Source organism: Aulonocara sp. 'chitande type north' Nkhata Bay, linkage group LG20 (genome assembly GCF_057382095.1).
Source record: "Aulonocara sp. 'chitande type north' Nkhata Bay isolate Kocher_YH1m ecotype deep benthic linkage group LG20, A_spYH_male_GT1.1, whole genome shotgun sequence".
Taxonomy (NCBI): domain Eukaryota; kingdom Metazoa; phylum Chordata; class Actinopteri; order Cichliformes; family Cichlidae; genus Aulonocara; species Aulonocara sp. 'chitande type north' Nkhata Bay.
This window is the reverse complement of record NC_141363.1, coordinates 20015394-20035310: the sequence shown is the minus strand read 5'-3', so window position 1 is coordinate 20035310 and position 19917 is coordinate 20015394. Positions and strand designations below refer to the sequence as shown.

The 19917-nt window shown below is 42.4% G+C and overlaps 1 pseudogene across 1 annotated transcript; it reads right to left on the bottom strand.

Annotated features, from left to right (window-relative positions):
- Positions 1 to 1061: 1061 nt before the first annotated feature.
- LOC147305485 (uncharacterized) lies at positions 1062 to 17984 on the bottom strand (annotated as a pseudogene). The gene is made up of 2 exons (XR_015126578.1): positions 17320 to 17984; positions 1062 to 3396 (listed from the first exon to the last, which is right to left on the bottom strand). The product of XR_015126578.1 is annotated as an uncharacterized LOC147305485 (transcript).
- Between the last annotated feature and the right edge of the window lie 1933 nt (positions 17985 to 19917).

Here is a 19917-nt window from a genome sequence, read left to right as displayed (position 1 = left end):
GCGGTGCCCCTCTGGAAGCTGACCATGGTGTTGGAAATAGTCTTATTTCAAATGGAAATAATTTGGTTACTGCAGATGGAGTCATAATGTATGAAATGGAAAATCTGGTTGTGGTAAATGCTGATGTTTTGCTTTTGATTTTCCTACATTAGTTCGTGCACATGTTAGACAGGTTGCTAATATGCTTTTACTGCGTGTGATGTTTTCTCAATTACAAATCTTGATTTTATTGCCCCTATTACCCCTCTTTGTCCGACATGACTCACACAGTGAAAATGTCGGGCAAGGACTGGCATCAGGGAATATGGGAGGGCAATCAAACCCTTAAGATTTTGTATAAGCCATCTCTGTCATCTAAGGTACAGTCATTATTCTCCCAACAGGTGTAATCACATGCAGAGGCTTGCTCTTGTATAAATTTTAAATCAACATTTGTCTCTAAATAGTCTGGGAGTGTAACAAGTGGCAGCTGTAGAGGCAAAGATAATACTTCCTGCGGAGGTGGGAGCTGCAGCCTTGGCTGTCACGTCTGCTAAGGCATTACCTGTTGCTTCGTCTGTGTCAGCTGTACTGTGTCCTTTCGTTTTTACAACTGCAACGGCCGATGGCAGCTGTATAGCCTGAAAAAGTCTTTGAACAAAATCACAATTTAGCAATTTATTTTCCATCAGCAGATCTAAATCCTCTCTGTCTCCACAATGTGCCAAAGTCATGCACAACGCCAAATGCATAGCGGCTGTCTGCGTAAATTGTCACATGCTTATCCAAATGTAGCTCACAGGCGCGTATTAAAGCCATGAGCTCTGCTTTTTGTGCTGAGTGAAATGGTAATGAGTGAGCCTCTAGTATGATGTCAGGCACTGTTACCACCGAATAGCCACAAAGAAATAAGTTGTCATTTGGTTTTGAACAGGACCCGTCCACATAAACAATGACTGAGTCTGGGATAGGTGTCTGCTCTAAGTCTGGGCGTGGTGCTGTGGATTCCTGTATACGTGTTGTTAAAGATATTCTATTATCAAAGTACTCAGATGCAATGAAATATCACTCAGACACTTAGAGCAGTTTTAAACGTGCACGGGTGAGAGACTCAGGGAGAGACTCACACACCTCCTTGGTGCAGTCTGGCTTTATTTATACACATCATGAAGCATACAAAAAAGGAAATATCATCCTTATCTTGTCAAGAAAACAGGTGTGGTTTATCAAAAAACTTCGTGTTCTCTACAAGGTTGTTTCTTACTCGTGGGTGGCGGTTTCCTGCTAGTGTGAAGGCAAACAGTGACAATGTGAAGGCAAAGACTGATAATGTGAAGGCAAGCAGTTTCCGTTATAAAGTAGGGAGCCAGCAATTAAAATATGCAGCTGGTTGAGTACAGAACAGAAATATAAACACTCTTAGCTGATCATTATATGAATAATAAAACCTTTAAAAGCAAAAATACTCTGACATTCCCTCCTGTTGTTTAGATTTCTCACATGACAGTACTGTTATTTTTGTCAGTTCATAACCTCTTGTCTAAACATTTTCGGTTTGAACGTCATAAAACAGTCCTGTGTTCAATTAAACTAAACATTACTGTATGGATCATCTTTCAAAATTTCTTCCATTTGAGACATCATCACATAAGCATTGATAGAAGTTGTCACCATGTTTGATACCATTTTCTTCAGACAGGGTACTACACATGTTGTGAAAACACATAACAGTAAAAGCAAACATGCTATTCCAACAAGTCCTTTAATCAGAAGGGACTTCCATGAACCACCTAGTAACCATGTCAACCAATCATCAGTGCTTGTGACATAGTCTTGTTGTTCAGCATCTTCAATCTTTCTCAAGGTGTTCAAAGCGTCGGTCATGTTTTGTGAGTGTATGTTGTCTGGGATGTATGTACAACATGTAGTGTCAAACAATACACACAAACCTCCTTTTTCAGCTAGAATCATGTCTAGTGCGACTCTGTGTTGCATCACTACAATGCGTATTGCGTCGAGTTCTTCATTTTGCGCTTTGTTGATTTTCATTGAAGCATTTAGGAACAGTCCAAATCGATAGTCAAGTGTCTCGATCCTCAGCATGTTTTTCCCAACTCCTACCCAAGGGAACAAGGAGTGGAGGACTTTCTGACCATCAGTCCATAGTTTGAAGTTCTTGGGCACATCTGATCCATAGATTGAGTCATGTGGCATTACTTCAGTGACTTCAGCAACTTCACGTTTTGCTCTTGACGTGTGTGTCTCTGCTGTGATCTTGAAGGTGTGGTCTGAAATTAGTACTGGTGCACACAGACCGGTGGAGTTCGGTGGGAGCATGAAGTAGGTTTTAGGCCCGCAGGCCCAAGCGGCTCCCTGGACCCAGAAAGTTCAATTTTTGAAGGTGTGTATTCCTTTGGATTGGGTCAGGTCAAGTGTCTGTGTGCAGTTGCGGTTTCGTCCAAGTTTCCTGTTTCCATCGGAGAAGTTGAAACACATTGGGTGCTGTATGTCCGGCGGCAAAACTATGGCGAATGATTTGTTTTTTGTGTTGTTGGCTTTGACGTTTACCCAATGTTTTTCGTTGCAGGTGTAGTTCCAGTTCGTCAGATTGTAGGCACAAGGGGTTGTCTGTTCAATTAGGATACGTCGTTGTGAAAGTGGTTTCGTGACACGTTTGACGTCTGTGTCACTACACCATGGAATTAGGTCTTCTTTCTTTGTGCTTTGACCTTTTAGGGTCAGTCCTGTTGCCATCAAATCTCTGCGTGTGCAATTGCCAGTTGTTGCTTTGTTGAACACACACATCGCTTCGTCAAGTTCAGGTGCCTTTCCATATATTGTTGCGTGTACGGCTGTTGTTGGCATATGTGAACATACATAGCATTCCGTGCTGTTGTCGGTGCGTGTTCTATCATACACATATCTATACCACGCGTTGTTCATCCATGGGTGGTTATGGTCTTGGTTCAGGTCACGCAGATGCGAATTATCATGTGTCCATCTTTTTTGCAGGTGGTGTTGTTTATTTCCTCTCATCTGGGTGAGTGTTAGTAGGCTCACTAGGAGCGCAATGCTGGCCACTAGGAGGACAAGTGTCTTCATGATGACCAGGCACACCTAGACTTCTGGTGAGTAGACTATTGGCGAGAAGTAAAAAAGGGCGGGATATACCCAATCAGCCCTTCCCTTCACCAATAGATCACCTAGAAGCCAGGGGAGCCGGCGTCTAAGCGTCTGGATTGTCACTCACTTTTTTACAGTGGCTGTGGTGGATCCAAGATGGTCTTTCTGCTATTTTGCAGGCGGTGGGTGTGGTAAGTAGGACTTGGTATGGGCCCTCCCACCTTGGTGAACTCCAATTCTTTCTCTGGAGTACTTTGATCAGGATCCAATCACCTGGTTGTAACCTGCAAGACACTGGAGAGAAATCACTCGGCAGTTGGTTGTTTAACACAATCTCTTTATTTTCAAACAGTTTAGTCATCCATTCTGCTAGGGTAGTTTCCCTTATTGATTTATTAATAGGTTCACTGGTAATTGGCAATGGAAACGCTCTCCCGTGGATGATTTCAAAAGGTGTAAGTTTCTGAGAACCTTGTGTTATTCTCATCCACATCTTTACTAGGCCTAGACATTCAGGCCATGGTCTTCCTGTTTCTTCCATGCATTTTCTTAATCTCTGTTTTATTGTGCCGTTAGTTCTTTCCACTAATCCTGCGCTTTGTGGGTGATATGCACAGTGATGTTTGATGCTAAATCCTAGAGCTTCAGAGACTTTGCTGATGATGTCATTAACAAAATGTGTTCCATTGTCTGACCTTATCAGACTGGGAATGCCATATGTGGGGATGAAGTGATTGCATAAACACTTTGCCACTGATATTGCATCTGCTCTTTTGACTGGATAGATTTCTGGCCATTTTGAAAATACATCTATAATTACTAGAGCATATCTTGATGCTTGGCATTCGTTAAGTTCAATAAAATCCATGTGGATTGTATGGAAAGGGTGAGGTGGTGTGGGGAAATGACCTCTTTGTGGTCGGAGGTTCCCCTGTACATTATGTCTTTGGCAAATCATGCATGTTCTGATGAATTCCTTTGCTGAATTTTCAAAATTTTGAGTGTAGAAGTGTTTAGAGAGGACATTCATCATTCCACCCGTTGACAAATGCGTTAAGCCATGTGTCACTAATGCTGCTGTCTTGTGTAGAGATTTTGGCAGTATTGGTTTGCCATTACAGGTCATTAGGTCATTTTCTAGCTGTGCTCCACACCTTAACCATTTTTTCTGTTCTGTGATGGATGCAGCTTTCTGTTCATCTTTAAGTACATCAAGTGGTATTAACGTTGATGTTTCAGATATTAAAGTTTGTATATGTTGTTGTGCTGCCTTTTTTGCGGCTTGGTCTGCAAAGTTATTGCCTTTAGTAATTTCTGAGTTATCTTTTTGGTGTGCGGCACATTTGCACAATGCTAATTTTTTCGGCAGTGTTATCACTTCTAGCAGTTCTTTTAAAAGGTGTGCATGCTGTACTGGATTACCAGTAGAAGTGACCATGCCTCTGTTCTGCCAAATCTTTGCGAAATGATGTACTGCTGCAAAGACATACTGACTGTCTGTGTGTATGTTTATGCTTTTTCCTTCATTCAGCTTACATGCTCTCACAACAGCTGTAAGTTCTGCACTTTGTGCAGAGTTAGAGGAAGTCAAAGGTCTTGCTTCCAGAACTGTGTCTACTGTGGTTACTGCATAACCAACGCAGTTGCGACCTAAGCTATTTTTAGAAGCTGATCCATCTACAAAAATGTCAGTGAAAGTTGACTGTGGTGTGCTATATATATCGGCTCGTGGTTTTGTTTCTTCATCTAGCTTTTCCATACAGCAGTGTTTTTCACCATCTTCTGATGTGGGGAGAAGTGTGCTGGGATTTAGCTGACCACACTTCTCGATTGTAATGTGTGACTGTGATAACAAGATGCCTACGTATGAGAGCTGTCTTGCATGTGTGAGATAAGACAAGTTCGCCTGCAGTAAGATGGAGGTTACAGCGTGGGGAACTTTGACGATCAATGTGTGTCCTAAGACGATGTCAGCGGATTTCTTAACTGCCTCTGCTGCAGCTGCGCATGCCTGCACGCACGAGGGCAGTCCTGAGGCCACTGAATCTAGCTTACACGAATAAAATGCAAGAGGGCGTTGCTTTTCCCCAAAGGCTTGTGTTAGAACGGCCTTCATGTAGCCTGCACCTCCGTCTACATGCAAGTAAAAAGGTTTTTCATAGTCTGGCAATGCCAAAACTGTGCGCGTCTGCAGTGCAAGTTTTAGATCATTAAATGCTTTTTCTGCTTCTGGTGTCCATTCTATTTTATCTTTCAGTGCTAGATTTTTTCCATAAATTAAGTTTTGCAAAGGTTGAGCTAGCAGAGCATATTCAGGTATCCAGCATCTGCAAAAATTGCAGAGACCTAAATAACTCATCATTTGTTGTTTTGTGAGAGGCTTTGGAGCAATCTGTACTGCTAGTTTTCTGCTGTCTAACAGTGTTCTTCCCTCTCCTGTGAGTTTGTGGCCAAGGTATGTGACCTCTTGGCTCCACAGCTGTAACTTGTGCTGTGATACTTTATGGCCCTGCTGTGCTAAATGTTTCAACACAGTCATGGTGTTTTTTCTGCAGTTGTCTCGTGTATCTCCCGTGACGAGAATGTCATCAACGTACAGAAGAAATTGCCCTGTGGCAGGGAGTGTGCATAGTGACATAGATTTCTTTAATGCCTCTGCATACAGGGTGGGACTGTTCTGAAAACCCTGTGGCAGTCTTGTATAGGTATACTTTTCGTTATCAAAGGTGAAGCCAAACAGATTTTGTGAATCTGGGTGTAATGGCACCGAGAAGAACGCGTTTGACAGATCTATGACTGAGAACCATTGTTCTTTTTGCGTCACTTGATTTAAGATTGTGTGTGGATTTGCTACCACAGGTGGGATTTGTTCTGTTACTTCGTTTATTGCTCTGAGGTCATGCACTAGGCGATATTTTCCTGTGTTTGCTTTTTTCACTGGGAAGATTGGAGTGTTACAGGTTGCTTTAGTTGTTTTCACTAAAATGCCTGCTTTTTCCATATCTGCAATTACTGGCCTGATCCCTGCTTTTGCTTCTGCCGTCAAGGGATATTGTGGTTTAACTGGCCTGTAGGTTGTAGTAGTTTTTACTACAACAGGATCTGCTCCTTTAATTAATCCTACATCTGTCGATCCTGTGGACCATAGTGTTGTGGGCAATTCTTGTAGTTCTGGGTGTAATTCTAATGAGAGTATATGTCAGTTTTCACTATCTTCCTGCACATGCAAATCAGTGCTGTCAGTCATGTATGTGGCTGGGTGGGTAGTGATCACCCACCCTAATGTGTATCTCATGCATCCCGTTCTGCAACCTTGTAGCCATCCTTCATGCGTGTCCTCAGTTTTTTCATATCTGTCTCTTTCAACTTGGGTGAGAATGCGGCCTAAATCTTTCCACTCAGTACTGTCATTGTGTGCTACTGACACATGTGGATTTGGCATCCTATTTACTCGTTGTACTGCCTCAGGCTGCAGCACAGAGCATACTGCATTACCACTTTGGGTGACATATAGGTGCTGTAATGTCAGCATTTGTGGTCCTAGCTTGTGTACTTCTTGGTCATACACAGGATTAGGACCTGGACTCTGTTTGAACCTCAATGTGTTGTGATACTGAGTGTAGTCCTGTCGTGTTGAATGAGTTGGCAGATATCGATTTGCTATGTGTTGTAAAGGCTCTAGTGAGGGCAGGTCTAATGTCCAGTAGTAGTGAGGCTGTCCGAGTCCTTGACACACATTAATCTGATAATCTGCTGGACTTTGTTTCTCGTTTAACATTAGCTTTGCATACATGCCCTCTGGTCCTGGCAATACTCCTATTTCCAGTTTCTCTAGCGCATCTCTCCCTAGAAGATTAACTGGGCAAGATGGGTCATATATGCACTGGTTTTTACAGCTGCGGCCGCTGTCCTCATGAGATAAGAGTAGAGGCTCAGTCAGTGATTTAGTACTGACATGTCCTGATGCTGACTTAACTATCAGAGTATCATTAGAGAATTTCACTTTTGGTGGTTTTTTAATCAGTACAGTTTTACATGCTCCAGTGTCGCAGAGCATCGTCATTGGCTGCCCATTTACGTATATAATTACAGTTGGTTTATGTTCAGAGCCCAAAAGCAATTGCTCTATGTTATACACGTCCGTGTTTTCATTGCTCTCTGCTTCTGTGCTTTTTCCTAGTCATTTGTTATTTCTTTCATCCTCTTCCTCAGTGTCATCCTTTTTTCTATGTCTACACTCGCGAGCAAAATGCCCCTCCTTTCCGCAATTGTAGCAGCTTGTGTCTTTCAGTCTTCTCTCTCCTTTTCGCCCTCCTCCTGCCTTTCCTTTTCCTTTGTAGGGGCCTGGTTTATGTCTTCTGTATTCTCCAGAGAATGCCACCAATCCTGTTGCTGGATCTACAGTAAAGACGCCTCCTTTTTCTTTTTGCTTCTGTATTTTAACTGCGTGTTCAGCATATTGCAGTGCATCTGACAGACTTCCTGTATTTTGTGTGACCCAGTGTTTTTCTACGTGGGCCCTCACTTTTGGGAGGAGGCCGTTCAGAAATGCATTTTTTAGCTGTTGCTGAAATGGTGTTTGTGGCTCCTCCTGGTAATTTAAACCTGAATGTTGTCTGAAAACTGGGCGTAGGCGATCGAGGAAGTCAGAGGCAGTCTCAGCTTCCTTCTGCTTTATCTCGCCTATTTTGCCGTAATCTGCTCTTGGGGCTAGACGGACTCTAATCCTTTCATATAATCCTGCCAACTGAGCCCTTAGAGGCTCAGAGGTGGGGAGCAGGGCTATACCCTGGTCATCTGACCCCGTGAAGTCTCCCTTTACTGTTCCCATTTTTAGACCTAATAAGTCCTGAATTACCTGGAGCATTTCATGGCCATTCAAGTGCCAGTGTGTTCTAATTAACTCAACTGCCTCCCTCCATGGCTCAAAACCTTCATTTAACAGTGGAACGTCCTTTAAAACATTAAATCTGTCAGTTTGGGACCATGCTCTGAAAACATATAGGAAAGGGTTGTTGTCTCTTTCATTATTATCGCCACCCGTTAGTTGGCCATATCTTGGGTTGGGCGTGGCTATCATTGGAAACAGACCTGACGGTCCTGGGGGGTCAATCTGTCCTCCCATATCCCTACCTGACGGGTCTTTCCCTATGTCTTCCTTATGGTGATTTGTTGTCATTAAATTTAATGCCTGTCTTGCTGAATCATATGGGCCTGGCGCGTCAGTGAAGGGGTTTTTTGATACTGGCTGATTAGACGGGCCGGGGGCAGGCACATATGGAGGAGGTGGTTTTGGGTGTTGTGGATCTTTTAGTTCATGAAGAAAATATAATCTGATCAAACATTATTCAGCTTTAAATATTGTTCAGCTTTAAACATTATTCAGCTTTAAATATTGTTCAGCTTTAAAGTTACTGTGCAACTGTGTAATAAAAATGTGCTCACGACTTTGGCCTTGAGAGCGATAAGAAGCGATCGCCTCAGCCTGCAGGTGCAAGATATCTGCAAGCGAACAGACTAGAACACCCAAGGCCGATTTCCTTTTATGGAGTTGTTTTTCTGCTAATGCAGCACTTTCCTCACAACCCCCTCCTGTAAGTTTTAGAGAATATATACTCATCCTCACAGCAAATCTTTGGAATCTCCTGATGTGAGCTGTGATTGAGAGCTTGTCTCTGTCTCAATAAAAGTTCACTGATTCCCCATCTGCAGCAGGTGTCCGGTTGTCTTCATTCTCCGCCAGCCTGGTTAAGTCAATTCCTCCTTAACATCTAAAAGAACCTATTTAATGAAGGAAGACGGGTTCACTTTGTGTTTAATATTATTCTATTGCTGTTGTTGTTTTTTTTATATCCTTCAATTGGCGTCACGAACAGGATCCGCTCCAGGTCAACTGGAACGGAAGGGAGGACATCGGCCGTGGTCTGAGTGAACGGAGTTTGGACAAAAGCTGTGTACACACAAAAAACAAGGTAAGCAGACCTTTTATTTCTGCTATATTGAACATTATAAAAATACTTAGTGTCCAAACTCCTAGTAATTCATAACCAAAATTGTCTGGCTTACTTAAGGCTTGTTGAGAATCAGACAAGTGAATAAGAGATAAGTGAATAAGAAATAAGTGAATAAGTGAATAAAGATAAGAGTGAACTGAGGTCTGACCACGGTTGCAGCCGACGGGTTTGCTCTCCGGTGTCGGATACATACCTCAGCAGGTCTGGGACCTTGAAAGGGTTTATTAGTAACGCCTTTCTAAACAAATTAAAAGGTTAAAGGCCTTGAGAATATTTTTTAGTAATATTCTCTAAACTACAGAAGGGTTAGGAAGGCCCAGAGGACTTTATTAGAAAAGATCCTCTAAAACTTAAAAAAGAGAAGTACTGGTTGGAGTCCATAGGAGGGGTCCCTTTGATCAATAGGAGAAAACGGATCTCTTCTTAAAACCCCGATGATTTTAGTGTTTTAAATGTTTTGATGTTCTGTTTGATATTGGACACACATAAATACACGCTGAATGCTTGCTGTGGAACACTGGGCAGGACAGTTTGGTTCTCCGTTGTTCACAGATTACACAATTAAAGGAACTAGGTTCCTCTTTTGGTTAAAATAATACACCACACATAGAATTTTTTTACACATTTATTACATACATAAGGAGGGTAATGAGTGACTGCAGGTAATGTATGAAGTGTGAATGAGACGTGTGAACAAGGTGACAACCAACTAGCACCCCTATCAGGAAGCTCTAGGCAAGGTTACCCGCCAGACTCCGGTTTGGTAGAAGCTTGGTAACACCTGAAGGGATATTTCAGTGCTGACTCACCTTTAAAGCAGCGCCCCAGCTGATTAGTGCCTAACAGAGGCAGAAACCCAGCTGGCCCAAATTCTCCTTTAAAAGCAATAAAAGAACACTCCTCCATTGACAGTAAAATGGATGGAGAATTAGATCGAGAAACTAATGATGATGGTTGGGGTCCCGGTGTTATGCTTAGCACATTGGGAGAACAATTAACATGTGTTGAGACAGTCATCAACTCCACACACCAGCCTAAAGAAGCAAAAAAGCAGAAAGAGTCATTGAGGAAAACAGCTGAAAGATGCTTTTAAATTAGTCAAAAATTTAGCAACACCAGCAGAGAAATAGAGAAGTGAGATAAAGTTGTTCTGGCATATGGTGTTTCCTTAGGAATTCGAGTGCTATCGGGAGGGCGTTCCCGAGGTGTGTATTGATCAGCAAGGCTAGGCCTGGGCTATAGGTGCTTTTAAATTAGTCAAAAAGTTAGGGGTAACCTCTTCTGGCATATGTCTATGCGGGCCCGTGTGTAAATAGAACATAAATTACCGGTGTGTGTAAATAAAGTGTAAAATAGTGGTATAAACTGTCTGTTGAATTTCTCCTGAGTGTTGAAAAAAGGAAAAACTCTTTTCTGCTCTCTCTGAGAGAGGGGCTGTGTGTGTGAGACAGGAAGTGTGCATGCCCATAGAAGGAAAGAGATGAGGTAAACTCTGTGCAGATAGACCGAAGTAAAAAAAAAAAAAAAAAAAGGAAAAGGGTCTCTCTCTGTCTCTGTGAGAGGAAAAAGGTGGGAGCCGAGTGAGCCCGCGGGGCCGAGCGGGTCCGCGGGAGCGAGCGTGTATGCTGTATGAGGAAGAAGGGAGTGAGAGGGAGCGAGTGAAAAGAGTAATCGAGTATTTGGTGATTTTTTATTATTTCAGAGGCACTGGGTAAGAGTTTTGACTTTAGCTGTGAGAGTTGTGAAAAGAGCAGGTTTTTCTTTTGTTGTAGACTGTGAGTAATCGGTGTTTTTCTGCCTATTGTGCTGCGTGGAAGACACAGAAGTGTAGAAATGTTTGTGGTTTATCTTTGTTTGACGTTTTATATAGAGTTGGTTGATTCAGGGTGATTTCTCCCGTTTAAGGGAGGAGTTGCATTGTGGTTATGTTAAAGCTTTGCTGTAGGGGTATGTGTGTGATTTTGTGCTGGCTTCGCATGTTTAAATGGATGCATAGAAGTTTGTCAGTGAGAAATTGTTATGGTGGGGTTTTAAAGTTAGTAAAGAGTCAAACAACGCCCGCTGTTTTAAAAAGGCCCAAAACATCATAAAAGACACCTCACATCCTGGCCACTCCCTGTTCGAACTGTTGCCCTAAGGCAGACGGTACAGGGCAATCAGAGCAAGGACTAATAGACTCAAACACAGCTGTTATCCAACTGCAATAACACATCTGAATACTACAAAAATGTCCACCATGCCACTCTTGTGTTAATCTATGCACGGTCTGAAGCATGACGGTGGGAATACTTAGTATTTTAAGTATTCTATCTATTTTATTGATTGAATTTTATTGTTTTTTTATATTTGATATTACTAGGGATGATGCAATGATCAGGGACCATTCTTAATGTCGTCGGTCTCATGACAATGACAATAAAGTTTTTGATTTTGATTCTGATTCTGAAATACACCCTCCTCAAGAGTTCAATGATTTAGGCAGTTATGTTTATACAAATACTAAATGTATGTTTAGTGTCTTCATACAGGTGTTTTTTCTTAACCTGGAAGCCTGAGTACGGCAGCAGAAGACAGGCCAAGCTTTGGCTAAAATTCACGGCTGGACACCAGAGTTGTCCTCACCCCTCCCGGTAAAACAAAAAAGAGAGAATGTAGTTTGAGGCGGGTTTTTCTTGCTGAACTGCTCTGGGTGCTGTGTCCCTGAATCTCACCAGTGTTAACCTCTGGCGGAAGACATGGAGAAAAGGAAAAGATGTTCCTGGTAAATCACTGAAACAAATAAAACCACACACAACCAGAGAAAGATATGAGAAGGGTGAGGAACAGACACATGTGCGTGTTAGAGACATGCCTCGTTTGAGAAAAAGTTAAAGTAACCCATATACAGACGCACCCATACATGCAATGAAGAAACAGCTTACATACATGTGCACGTACATGCAAGGTTAAAGTAGCGACACTTAACATACACCTGTTTTTAAATGATATAGTTTATACATTACTGACAATTAAACGCTTTGGGTTGCAGGACAACAACGTAACGTCAAAAGACAAAGACACTGGTCTGAGGATTAAGTGAGGACACGACAAATTTAGTGGTTAAAAGGGTCGACTTGGGACATGTTTTTGTTGATTGTTTAAGACAAATGACGACTGAATGATAGGAAATTCCTTTTTAGGTTTCTAAACAGGATCTTAAGAATTTTAACACGTACCTGTGTTGTCCTGTCAACTTGAGGGGTTATGAGTTGATTATATGGTGAAAAAAAAAAAAAAAAACAAAAACAAAAAAGGGGGGAGACGAGATCTCGTTGTTTCTCCCCTCTCGGGATAACACAGCCAACACAGCACAGCCAACACAACATCATTTTCCTGTTCGCCTGTTTTGTTTTGTTTTTGTTTTTTCTGAGAGCCGAAGCTGACCTGGACTCCTACCCTCCCCTCTACCATCGTTGCCCTCTCCGCGACCATCTTTGACCCTTTGACCCCTGAAGGCCACAGCAGCTGGACTCACAACAACAACTTGAGGATGTCAACAGTGCTGCAAAAGAGTGATCTCATGCAGCAGAGACGGAGAGCACTAAACCTAAAGCCCGTTTCACTACACGGGGGAAATTCCCAGGCTGCGTCAGCTGACAGAGCTGTGACGAGACGCGCATTAAGCCCGGAGGAAAAGGGACGGTGAGCAGAAGGATGCTGACCTCTGAGAAGAGCCGAACAGCAGAGCTGCAGAAGGCCGTGGAGCAAAGTAAGGACAACATAAACAGACCCAAAGAGGAGGGGAGGACCCTAGGCCATGCGTCAGGCCGTTGGTTTACCTAAACTACAGAACAGGAAGGTGATGAACACAAACATATACCAACACACGAACACACACTTCTGCATGCGCCTACTTAGAATGAAGGGAAACACACACATGAACACTTATGCACTTGTTGAGGGAGTAAAAAACTGATACATACCCATGCACTAAAATCAAAATGTTGATTTAATTTACTAAGAAGTGACACACAATGCTCCAGCTGCTGCAATGAAGAATGCTTTACTGACAAAGGCTCAATGCTGCACACAACAAAGTCAAATACAGAATTTGCTATAATAATAAGCCCAGAGGGCATTTGTGTGGTCTGGGGAGCAGAGTCCGGAGCGGTTTGGTTATGAAAATGATGCCCGTGCGAAGATATCTGGGGCTTAAGGCCTCGACTTAATTGTTTACTCTACACTAAAAAGAAAAGAAAACACTCTGAGCAGTGGTGCAGAGTGAAAACGAGGAATTAACAGTGTGAGTTTTATTTCAGAGCGCCACGTCATTGTGATGGAGATTTAATAAAGGAGGAACACACGGACAAAGAAGAAGAGAAGGGGGGGCAGCCCTTGAACGCGATTGCCTGAGGCATTAAAGTTCTGTGCTAAATTCTGGTTTCCAGTGTGAGAAAAGTCACGCAGTGCCAGTAGTAGAGCTAGGTTGAGTGATGATTCTAAATTACTGTAAGTAAATCATCGTACACCGTTCAAGTTTCATGATAACGGGGATCTAGACTTTGTTGAACCCTAGGCAATTTGAACAGGTAAAAGTCGAGTGGCCAAGTAGCAGTTGAATAAAAGTCATTGAATAAGTGTTGAAATAAACTGGCAGAATTAAGAGAATTAAAACATTTCAAGAGCTCAACTTACTTAATGGTTCAATTTTGTTTCACGAACGCAAAACATATAGGTTTATGAATATGAAAAGGTTGAGGTGGTGTTGATTTGACTCTGTGTAGGTTTAGGTTGGTACTTTTATTGATGGGAAGAATATTCAGTGACAAGTCCTAAGACCCGGGCGTCTGCATTTTGTTTTTGTTATTTTTCATTTTATTTTGTTTTATGTTTACTGATTTTTGTTTGTGAATCTTTTCTTTAAGCAGATCTGCACATCGGAAATTACAAGCATTACACGTCGGCGAGAAAATTGTTGTAAGTGAGTTTCTCCGCATTGAAATGGGTTCTGGAGGAAACACTTGTGGGGACAATTAGAAACGAGAGTCCCTGTTTAAAAAAGGATTCAGCGAGGTAATCCAAACTCAAGTTCTTGTTTCTTTTTGAGATGACGTCATTTTGCTGAGTGTGGAAACTAGATGCGACGACAGGTTTCACTATCAGCAAAGAACGGATGAATGGATGAAAGACTGGGAATAAAAACAAACGGACTGACTGGTAAAAGATGACAAGACTTGACCATGACTCAAGGTTAACCACCTCCACCTAGATAGGATAAAAGGGTGGATGAATTTATGTGGGTTTCTTTTACAGGAGTAGAACGATGACAAAATATTCGAGGATGAGTGAACCTGTAAATGCCATTTTTGTGTCTTGTGTTGCTTACAGAGGTAAATGCGCAGCGTTACCATTTACATTTTCTTCCCTACAGGGTTACAGTTTTAATGTTTTTCTATTACAGGATTTCTGGGCGGATGTGTGAAGAAACGGTGTTTATGGGTTAGGAGTTGGGGATGCTATTACACTGTATTCTGGTGAGAGTGTTGGGGGAGACACACCCTGTCTTGAAAACTGTGATTCTTTTACAGGAAATGTTTTATAGCACCTATGGAATGAGGATGCCTGACTACGGTCAATGTGCTGCTAATGTTTGCTTTGCTTTGGTGAGAGGGGTGCAGTAGAAAACAGACAAGTGACATGAAAACAAGTAATAATAACAAATAACAAATTTGGGGACAGTTTGACCTAGAGCCCACTAACTGGCCATTAGGGGCTCTCTCTCTCTCTCTCTCTCTCTCTCTCTCTCTCTCTCTCTCTTGGAATAACATTGCCCAAAGGGTGAATAAAGCAAATTGTGGCAATAATAGTGATTTAATGATTGGAGAAACCTGAACATGATACTTGTCTGTTGAGCTGAATCGTTTATTACTCTTATGATTTTCCGGTGGGACTATGAAGATTTTTTGGTACAGATTGCAGGTTGTTGCTCTTTAACTCCTAGAACACGCCCTTGGCGAGGTGGGGGGAACTGGACCACCTTTCTGTGCCCCATCATCCTCTATTAGACGACATCCAAGCTAAGTAAACATGTCTTGGCCCTTTCCCCCTGAAATGACAGGCAGGCAAAGATGTTGCGTCTTTGTTTGCTTCCTGGCCCTGGGTCTCATTCCCATTGGCATAATCCTGATCTGTGAAGGGCCCCCGACACTTCTGACACCTTCAAGTTGAAAAGCTTAGCCCCCTTCTGACAGTCCCAATCTGACAAATGTAGCCCCTAGGGTCTTGCCCACCACTTCCTCTCCAGTTTTACCATATTCACTTTTGAATGTCCTTAGCAGTTACCGTTCTGAGTTTATTTTACGGTTGATTTATTCTTTCACATTTTCACGTTTATATCTCTCATTATTATAGTATACTCTGTACTCTCCACATTTTTATCATTACTTATGCTTTTTGGTTGCTGAGTTACAGGAACTGTTAATTTTGTGTCACTACCCTGGTTGCACTAACTCGTTGTACCCTTGTGTGCAGGACAGCTGTTACTGCTTTCGTCGGGAACCGAGACTGCTTGCAGCCGACCCCTGGGCAGGGTGGTGCCTGGACTCTTTTCTCCTCATCTGCAGTGACAGATAAAGACAAATGAAAAGACCCGAGGAGTTTTTCGAGCCAGGCTTCGACACGTCTCTGTGTTCCTTTGAATGTTACTTATTTTTGTGTGTTGACCCATTTAAGATGGGTCAAAAGGGGGATTTGAAGAAAATATAATCTGATCAAACATTATTCAGCTTTAAATATTGTTCAGCTTTAAACATTATTCAGCTTTAAATATTGTTCAGCTTTAAAGTTACTGTGCAACTGTGTAATAAAAATGTGCTCACGACTTTGGCCTTGAGAGCGATAAGAAGCGATCGCCTCAGCCTGCAGGTGCAAGATATCTGCAAGCGAACAGACTAGAACACCCAAGGCCGATTTCCTTTTATGGAGTTGTTTTTCTGCTAATGCAGCACTTTCCTCACAACCCCCTCCTGTAAGTTTTAGAGAATATATACTCATCCTCACAGCAAATCTTTGGAATCTCCTGATGTGAGCTGTGATTGAGAGCTTGTCTCTGTCTCAATAAAAGTTCACTGATTCCCCATCTGCAGCAGGTGTCCGGTTGTCTTCATTCTCCGCCAGCCTGGTTAAGTCAATTCCTCCTTAACATCTAAAAGAACCTATTTAATGAAGGAAGACGGGTTCACTTTGTGTTTAATATTATTCTATTGCTGTTGTTGTTTTTTTTATATCCTTCATTCACTACTTTGTTCATTTTTCTTTTTCTTTTTCTCTTCTCGCACCTTTGTGCGTTTATCATTTTCTGCCATCCAGGCTTTAAAATGTTGCCACTCTGTGAGACGTTTGGCTTTCTTTTTAAAGCTTTTTTCATTGTTTAGTTCCGCTTGGAGGGTCTCTTTTAAAGCAGTCACTGCAAAGGGAGTACATTGTCCCTCCCACGCAGGGCAGTTTAGTTTCTTTGGATTTCTCCATCTATTTGCGCTAATTAGTCCGGCGCCTGGACATTTTTTCTCTAGCCACTGCTCGTCAGCAGTGAGTTTTGTTGATTTATTACCCATTATTATTTTTTCCTCTTGTTATTATTATTTATTTATTTATAAATATATTTGCGTTTACACACACATACACACCCGTGGTGCTTTCTCTGGCACGAGGAATGGGAGAGGCTATTGACACGGCCTTCTACTTTCAAGCTAGCCTTGAAAGCGGTGTCAATTTTATGTGATGAAACACAACCTTTTCCCGTTCCACCAGAACTCGAGCAACCAACGGTAAACAATTCGGTGGAGTAGTTCAGCCTCCTTAATGTGCTGTAAAATCAACTTACTCCACCAACAAAACAGTAAAACAACAGATTATACGCGTAATGAGTTTTTTATTCTGGGCAACACTGTGTCTTTCTACATTGCTCCAAGCCCTCTTTCAGGCGAGCTGCTTCGTAACCTCTACGAGTCCTTTTTCAGACGAGAATGTTACTATCCTGTCGTATTTTGACATTAAACTTGCTCCGAGCCCTTTTTCAGGCGAGCTGTAACCTCTACCAGTCCTTTTTCAGACGAGAATGTTACTTAATTAATCTGTCATACATTGACGGGAAACTATTTAATGTACAGACCACAGGTTGCCTCAGTCGTTTTGCGCAAGATGTGAGTGAGTGCTAAATATTCACCTGAGTTATTGTGTGGTTGCTTTGGTTTCCTTCATCAACCCCTGAAGTCGTGGACCTCTTATAAGAACGCTGGCCAGAACCCGAACGTCACGTCTCTGGACTTTATCCTCTGCCTGGAGAGGAGTCGACAGCGTGGGCTTCTCACGACGTCAGGACTTGACGAAGGTCTCCTATTGGAGCATTGAAAAAATATCAATGTCCAATCCGGCTCAGAAGGACCAATTAAATGTTAAAGATATTCTATTATCAAAGTACTCAGATGCAATGAAATATCACTCAGACACTTAGAGCAGTTTTAAACGTGCACGGGTGAGAGACTCAGGGAGAGACTCACACACCTCCTTGGTGCAGTCTGGCTTTATTTATACACATCATGAAGCATACAAAAAAGGAAATATCATCCTTATCTTGTCAAGAAAACAGGTGTGGTTTATCAAAAAACTTCGTGTTCTCTACAAGGTTGTTTCTTACTCGTGGGTGGCGGTTTCCTGCTAGTGTGAAGGCAAACAGTGACAATGTGAAGGCAAAGACTGATAATGTGAAGGCAAGCAGTTTCCGTTATAAAGTAGGGAGCCAGCAATTAAAATATGCAGCTGGTTGAGTACAGAACAGAAATATAAACACTCTTAGCTGATCATTATATGAATAATAAAACCTTTAAAAGCAAAAATACTCTGACACGTGTCATACAATCATGATCGTCAGGGTCGTCTGAACCATCCTGTCGGTCAGAGGAACACAGCATACGAATGAGTAAGTGTGCTGGCGAATTGGGTGTGCTGCTTGCTTTTATAGTGAGATTAGCTGTTGAAGTCAGTGTAGCTTCATAACCTGAGCGACGTTGTGCGGTCATGTGTTGTGTAGTTATGTTTGCTAGAATGGTCGTGACCTGGTGATTGGTGTGTAGAATAGTGTCATGTGAGAGTGTGAGCTTCTCGCAGTCCCTTATCATGATAGAGCAAGCTGCTACTGCTCTCAGGCAGGCCGGCATTCCCTGAACAATTCAGGCAGCACCTTTGAGTGGCGGAGGTCAGCACTCCCTTTAATGCATTGAAAGAGGCAGTCATTTCTGTGGACCACAGTATTCGAGGAGGCTTGTCTTTTTTACAACAGTCACGCAGAATGTGGTCATGAAAAGAACAGTCTGGTATCCACTGTCTGCAATAGTTCACCATGCCCAGGAAGGACAACATTTCCTTCTGTGTAGTAGGCCGAGGGACGGAGGTCACAGCTTTGACCCTGTCTGCAGTCATGGAACGTTTTCCGTGAGACAGTGTGAATCCCAAATATTGAACAGAAGTCTGACAGTACTGCATTTTCTTTGCTGATGCTTTGTGGCCAGTCTTTTGGAGGTGCTGGAGAAGCATGTGTGTAGCAGTTTGACATAGTTTTTCACTCGGAGCACAGAGGAGGAGATCATCCACGTGTGGATCAGGGTGCAGCCCTGGAGGAGTAAAGCTGTCCAGGGTAGCACAGATCACCATTGAGAAAGCAGCAGGGCTGTCTATCATGCCTTGAGGCAGACGAGTCCAAGTGTACTGCTTATTTCTATGTGTGAATGCAAATAACGGCTGTGTGTCTTCATGCACAGGTACTGAGAAAAAGGAGCGGAGCATAAATCCACCACGGTAAAATGTGTATGCAATGCATGTCAATATGCTGTGAACATCTGAAACGAGAGGTGGCAGAGGAATGTTGACTGCATTAATTTGCCTTAAGTCTTGTATGAAACGCCATACGCCAGGTTTGTTAGGCTTTGGCACAGGATTGACAGGAGTGTGGGCTTTATTACTCCTGTAGTCAATAAATCTCCTATCATGACATCTAGGGCTGCGGCTTTTTCCGTGGAAATGGGATGTTGCTTGACATATACTGGCTTGTTGTGTTTTAATAGGTGTACGTGATAAAGTGTACAGTCAATAAATCCTATATCATTCTCACTTTTAGACCACAATGTCATATTCTGGTATTCAGCTGGCAACGTAAGTGCAGAAATAGTACAGTCGATAGGGTAGGTTAGATCTATGTGACGACATGGTGTAGTTATGTCATAAACTATGTCTGAGTTATGTGACAAAATCACTGTTTGACCTTAGAGAAACAAAAGTGTGGCTCCCAGTCATGGGATTACCTGGTAGTGGCGTCTGTACACGTTTTTTTTTTTGGCACAGTGTGTGACATAGAGTACCGGACAAAAAGGATGTTGAGTTCATTCTCTGCTGAGGGTCCAGCTGACACAGAGGATGTTCCTTCTCCATCATGTCGGTACATAGGGCAGAGAAAACATAAGCTGTTATCAGTGTCAGCAAACATTTCACCCTTTATGTTAAATGAAATACACAAATTCATTTTTGCTCTGGGTGTCTGCGGCTGCTGGAAAACTGAGCCACAATAAAAACACATATCTCTACTTTTATCCTTCCGTCCTCTGAAACTTCCTTGCTGTGCTGGAGCGGGTAATCCTGCATACATTAGTTTCTCACTTTCCTCTGAGCCTTCTACATCAAAATTCAACTTTATCTTAACACTTTTAGCTTTCGTGGTAGTATCTGCACTGGCCTTCAGTTTTACTGACCTGTTTTCTGGCGATAATCGTTC